Here is a 6,878-nt window from a genome sequence, read left to right as displayed (position 1 = left end):
ACAACTAAAGCTATCCAACACAATTGACCCCTTGTCAACTTGACATACAAACACACCACTATTGAACTACAACCTTTCTATTTCTTATCCCCAAGAGCTCATGTTAGTATCAATAATATAACATAAAACAGTATAACTTTAAAATTCCCACAGTCCTTAAAAATTCAAGCACTTTAAAAGCTCAGCATCTCTCTAAAATAATCAATCCTCAGGTGGAATAACCCCTATTTGTTCCTCCCTTTGGAGGGCAGATAGAAAATGATGACTGGAGTTTGCATGATGCATGATTAGCATCTCTGAGCAATCAGGACTTGCTCCCTGATTGCTCCTGTTTGATTCTCTGAGGGAAAAAAATAATCCAAAATCTCTCAACTGTGGACTTCTGCAATAAGTTATACACTGCCTTATTTCAAGAGGGAAGAACTGAACACATTTAATTAAAACTGAAGTCTAGCAATGTAGCTTGGTGTTGGACTTTGGAATTCACTCATGACCTTGTGGGCTCCAAATGACTTGGACAGCTCCATTTTCCTGACTCTGCCATTCACAACACACACAGCTTGTCTCATAGGCTCAGGCTGGCCTCATTCCACACTTGCTGCTGCACTTGGTGGTCATTCCATGGTTCTAGCATCTCCAATATGCTAGGATCGCTACTGAAACAGACTGCATTTTCACCAATGGGCTCTCCTGGCCTCTCAGAGTGTCAAGCCTCAGATTCTATGACCCCTACAGTCCTGGGGATTTTCACTGCAAGTGAGGCTGTAACTTTACCAGTGAATGGCTTTTCCTGGCATCTCACAATGTCAGGCCCTAGCTGCTCTTCAGGACCTGTCATGCCTTCAAAATCAGTACTGCATAGGACACTCTTACACATTACCAGTCCTGCTTCCAGCTTGAGATGGAGCCTCAGGCCTCTCTGGACAACAGCCTCTATGTGCCGACCCTGAGGAAATACTGACCAGAAGATTTCACCTCAGTGATGCTGGTCTCTTCTTAATCACAGCTGCTTTTTCAACTTCAGCTAACAAGCATCAATTTTCCCAGTAAAGCAAAGGTTTCACTTCAATGGTGCTAGTTTCTTATTAATCACAACTCATTCTTCAGCCCCAGACAACCAGAAACCACAGATTCTCGATTCAAAATATCACACAAACACCTGTAATAGTCTTTGCTTCCCTTGAAAAGCCACAAGCCAGGCCTGCATCATCCACATTTTTCTTCAGCATAACTGTCCAAACTTCCACAGCAACAATTCACTAAACTCTGAGTGCTCAATGGGTTTTCCAGCCTAAAGTTCCAAACACTTCCACAATCCTCCAAAAACAATATGGTCAGGTCTGTCACAGCAATGCCCCACTCCTGGTATGAACTTCTATATTAGTTACTTTTCTATTGGTTTAAAGGAGTGCACCAGCGTGCCCGACTTCTGTATCACTTTTTTAAAAGCACATAACTTTCTTTGAACTGAGGTATAGATAATTTTGGTTTTATCACAAGATTAGGAATTCCTTAATTTCTGTTCTATTCTTTGTCAAAGCTAGCTAAAGACCATTGGCCTTGTGGTTCCTCTGGGGAGAAATCAGGTCTTCCTTACTCTACCATTTGTATCAGTTTTCTATTGCTGTGATAAAACTCCATGACCAAGACAACTTAGAGAAGGAAGAGTTTATTTGGCTTGTAGTTCAGAAGGTTAGAGTCCATAGAGACAGGGGACACATAGTAGCAGAGGTGACCAGAGCAGAAAAACAAGTGATCACATCTTCAAGCAGGCACAGGAAACAGCAAGAGACTGGAAATCTGGCACAGTTTAAGAATTTTCAAAGCCCTCTGTTAGTCATGTGCTTTCTCCAGCATGGCCACACCTCCTAAAGGTTCCACAACCTTCCCCAAACAGTGCCACAGACTGGGAACCAAACGTCCAAATCCTTGGAGCCTATAGGGACATTCTCTTTTAAACACCACAGTGAGTGTAGTTCATAATATATCATATGTTCTATATGTGCTAAGAGAGTAGATCGTAAAGGATTATCACACACAAAACAGTGACTATGTCAGGTGATGGATATGATCATTAGCTTGACTATGACATGTATGCCAATAAAACATATGTCAAAACATAATGCACTCTTTTTATTTGTTAATTATATCTCAATAAAACCCCAAACAAGTAGAAAAATGTTATTCTAATTCTACCACAGCAAATAAAGTCCCTAAACAAAATGTACTAAAGCTTTCTGTGGGTTTCCAAGTGTCACCGAGATTGTACATTTTAAATGACTTTTAAAAGATTAAATTTATTTTTTATTTGATGTGCATGAATATTTTGCCTGCATGTATTGTAAGGTCAGAAGAGGGCATTGGATTACGTGGTACTGAAGTTATAGACAGTTTTTGGCTACCATGTGGATGCTGGGACTTGAACTCAGGTACTCTGCAAGAGTAGCCAGTGCTCTTAACTGCTGAGTCATCTCTCATTTCCCTTTAATGATTTTTATAAATAGAAGCAGCTGCTAAAGTAACAACAAAAAGTATGACATAACAAATAAGTAAACCAGTAACGTAGTTGTACATTATCATTACCAAACATTCTATACTAAAAATGATTGTGCTGCTATATTTTATTAGTGTCTATTAACTGCACAGAGTACAGTGTTTCATTGTGACATATTCATAGATGAGAGATTATGTTTTAAATGGCCCCTATATAGTAGAATTTGAAATAGATTTATTTGTTTTTACTGTTATGATTGTTTCAACTGTCACTAATGAAGTATCTAAGGGAGCATTTACAGTGAAATAATAAAATGGGTCTGTGTTTTTCCTCTTACACCTGCTCCTACAAAAAGCACAGGCATCTGTACAAACACCACAGGAGGATGTTTGTGGTAATTGAGACAATGCAGTCATCTTTGCATTTTTACCAAAGGTTATTTTTAATCTTAATCATGCTTTCTCTTGAGTCCTTACAAACTCAGGGCTAGCTTTTGATAAAATTGTAAAAAAGCAACTTTTGTTTCCATGTCCCAGTTGACCTCATCTGTTTTCTTAACCTTCCCCACCCCACCCCCCACCTCCCCCTTCTCTCCATTCCAGAGTAAAGTGTGTCTGTATCACCTAGCTTTCTTAATTCAGCAAAATCTGCTGGAGAAGAAACAACTCTGGGTTGAACTTGCCAGAACCCTCTGTGTCATCTTACTTTACCACAAAGAAGGATTGAATTTTAACAAGAAACAAAGCCTGTAGTTCTCCCCTGGGGGCATCTTTAATCCTGGGAGGATGTTGTGGTGTTTGAATAAGAATGTCCCCATAGGCTCCAAGTATTTGGACATTTTGTCCCAGTTGATGGTGCTGTTTGGGGAGGTTTTAGAAGGTGTGGCCATGCTGGAGGAAGCACCTCTCTGGAGGCAGGCTTAGAGAGTTCTTAAACCTTCCTGGATTTCTAGTCCCTCTCTCTTCCTGCGCCTAAGTGAAGATGTGACCCTCTGCTTTCTGCTTCTGCTCCAGCCACCTCCTGCCACTGTGCCTCCCTGCCACAATAAACTATAATTCCTCTGGAACCATAAGCTCAAAAATACTCTTCTATAAGTTCCCATGATCACAGTGTTTTATCACAGCAACAGAACAGTAACTAATACAGGCATTAACTGCCATTTTGCAAAGTCCCATGTTAAACATTGATCACCTTGAATTCGTAGTTGAATGGTACACTATTTCAAACATTTGTGAATGACAAGCCTGGCTACATTATAATTGGGATTGCAAAGTACTTAGACTGTTAGAGCAAAAACACAAAACTCTGATGTAATGGGCTTTTTGAGCCAAATCCACTCATGTCCAGCTATTCCATTTCAGGCACCAATGTGAAAAATAAATAATCCAGGCCAGGTTTTAAGTATCTATATCATCCAGCTGATGAAATCCTATAAATTATCAAAAGAATGACGCTACTTACACAGTAGAAAGAAAATGAAGTTCAAACATTTACTACAAGGCCTTGAGTTAGTCACTCAACCTCTCTGAGTAAATTTCTCTGTCTGTGAACTTGGAATGAAACACTCCAAAGTTCCTCAGAAACACAGTTAACGTCACAGGAATACAACTACAAACACAAATCATCAGCTACCAAATGCTCCATAAGTTACCTCCATAAAGGTAACAACTTTTGCTTGTTTTTAGGTCCCATCTTTTGTCTGTGAGAAATGTTGGAAGGCCTTCTCAGTACTGTAGAAACCCATCCTACCAGCCAATGACCACCTTGCCTGTAGACTGCTGATTTCTTAGTTTCTTTCTGGACTCCTAGACTCAACTTGAAAATTGCATAAGGTAGAGTCTTCAAATTCAGTCCTAAATAATTATTTGTATTGCACATTGAGAGCTTACACACAGCAGGAAAATATGTATATGTAAAGACACTGTGCATGGTGTTTGCTCACCCTCCTCCTCCACTGAGAGGATCTGGAATTACTTGTGAGGAAGGCAGAGTTTAGTGCTGAAACGCTGACTTGTGTGTGAGCTGGAAGCAGCTCCAGTTAGCACGTCCCTTTCTTTGCCACAAGCTTATCTCTATCTTTGGCTTATTTGCCATCTGTGCTGGGAAGTCTTTTGGGGAGAGACAGATATACAGCTCTAGATCTGAGGCTCTCAATTAGCTCTTCATAAAAATAGAGTACTTTCATCTGAACTTGGGTCTCCTGTAGTAGGTGTAGATATGGAACATGCCACATCTGACCATGAAAGGTAAACAAGCATGATGGATAAATCATGAGCTCGGAGTCTTCGTTGTGCGTTTGTTTGTTTTGCTTTTTGCTTTTTTTTTCTTTTCATGAAAAGGTTTGATAGGGTAATTTCCCTTGAAGTATGGAAGGGGGGAAACTTGAGTTTGCCCTATGGCATAGAAGTTGTCTTGTTGGAGAGATAGAGAGTGCTTGGGTACCTTAAAGCTCCAAGAATATGCCTTTTCACAGGAAAGGACATGTTGGCAACCAGAAAGTAAAACTGTGGCTTGTGGAGCTCCTTCTAGATTCCAAGGTCTAATATATTCTTCTGGAGGTTCAGAGTTAGCACATCTGACCTGTAAAACCAGTTCTACCACAGATCATACAACAAGTGGGCAGAGCCTGGCTTTCTCCCAGCTGAGCTGTCATTTAAGAGCCAGAGGCTGAGATGGGACAGGCAGGTGAACATTCTAAGGGATGGCAGTGGTCCAGGTCCAATTTCTCTTTGAATTTGTGTAAATAAGTTTTGATTCCACAAACTCGCTTTCAGCTTTAAAACAAATTGTTTATTTATTTCTTTTTAGGAGATCATTTTTTCCACATTATTTGGCAATCATAGATGCAATACACATTCACTTCAAGAGAGCACAGACAGATTCAAAGAGGATGATAAAAGTATTTATTGTTGCATTGAAGACGTGTCACTTAGGGTTAAGCATCTCACAGACACATTCTCTGCGTTTGAACAGTTCTAGAACTCTGCAATAGTCTCCATCTGTTGCAAAAAGAAGCTTCTTTAGTGAGGGGTGAAAGACACACTTGTCTGTAAATATGAGGACGTATATTTAGAATAAATTAAGAAATTATACTGGTCTAGGAATATGACAAAAGTGGGTTTTTCTTTAGGGTCAATGATCTCTCCAGTCGTGTATTTGCTTATGTTTACAGTACCGCACATGAGTTCCCTCCCATTGAATGGGCTTAAGTCCAATCAGACAGCTGTTGATTACCCCCAAGATAAAAGTGCCACTACTTCACCAGTAGTGATAGTTTGCTGGGCCAGACGTTGTTTATTAGGCTTCACAGCTGGGTAGGATTATTGATTGGTTTTCTCCCTTGGCAGCTTATACAGTTGCTGCTGATACCATGAAAGCTGGACTTCAGGGAGGAGACTTCTTGGTCAGTTCCAACTCAGTTGCACAAAGTCCTGCATCTGAAGTATGAAGTGTGGCCTGTCTTCAGCAATCAGGTCTGGAAGGCAATCAAGAGCTGTGGTAATAGCCTGTGACACATCTTCAATGCAACCTCTACACGTCGGATGAATGTATCTTTTAACTCTCACCAGAGGTTTCCTTATGCAGCAATGGTGATTAACAGATACCCACAATTAGCCAATGTGCAGAGAAGTAGAGACTTCAGAGTATTTGTCCCTGAATAGGACAGCTATTTCAAACCTCTGCCCCTCTAAGGGTCAGGGTTTTATTGCAGAAGAGGAGTTGAAAGATTTTAAGAGCCAGAGGAAGTGAATGACCACAAGGAAACGGAGTCTTCCACACAGCTGGTCATTTACTCATATGAACTCACAGCAATGGGGCAGCATGCACAAGTCCTATGCAAGTTCAAACAAGACAAAACCCCAGCATAGACATGGGAAATTGGATAGAAATTTCAACCCAACCTAAGGAACCTTTGGCAATTGATGACTGCTGGCGGGGGGTTACATGCTGTTGGACAGATGTCCCCCCTGCCCTGCATAATCTATTTTCCCAATACTACTTGCTTACTAATTTGTTTCTGTTCCCCCTTTGAACTGAAATTCCTCATAGTCAACTCAATTCTGTTTGAGTACTTGATTCAATTTCATTGATCAGTTTTGCTATTTGTGTCAATTATTGTACTGTTTACGTTACTGTAGATTTAGCTGTGTTTTGGTAGACATACCCTACATGTTGTTATTGCTACTTTCAGATAGCTTTGTTTTTAAAATATTTATTTTATTTTATTTTATTTTATTATGTATATGAGTGCATTGCCTCCATGTATGTAAGCAGGTGGTACAATGCCTGTGGGTGTCAGAAGAGGGCACAGAATCCTCTGGAACTAGAGTTACAAATGATTGTTAGTTGCCATGTGGGTGCTGGGAACTGAACCTGGGTCCTC

At 40.3% G+C, this 6,878-nt stretch overlaps 1 non-coding gene across 1 annotated transcript; it reads left to right on the top strand.

The window, feature by feature from the left end:
• The first annotated feature begins 205 nt into the window (after nt 1–205).
• On the top strand, nt 206–337 carry LOC115070118. Its single transcript, XR_003849324.1, has one exon. It is a non-coding gene; the product is annotated as a U8 small nucleolar RNA (small nucleolar RNA).
• Nucleotides 338–6,878: the final 6,541 nt, after the last annotated feature.

This window comes from Nannospalax galili, unplaced genomic scaffold (assembly GCF_000622305.1).
Source record: "Nannospalax galili isolate Female #2095 unplaced genomic scaffold, S.galili_v1.0 scaffold72, whole genome shotgun sequence".
NCBI classification, from domain to species: domain Eukaryota; kingdom Metazoa; phylum Chordata; class Mammalia; order Rodentia; family Spalacidae; genus Nannospalax; species Nannospalax galili.
Note: the sequence above shows the minus strand (reverse complement) of the source record. Positions and strands in the feature narration are given on the sequence as shown.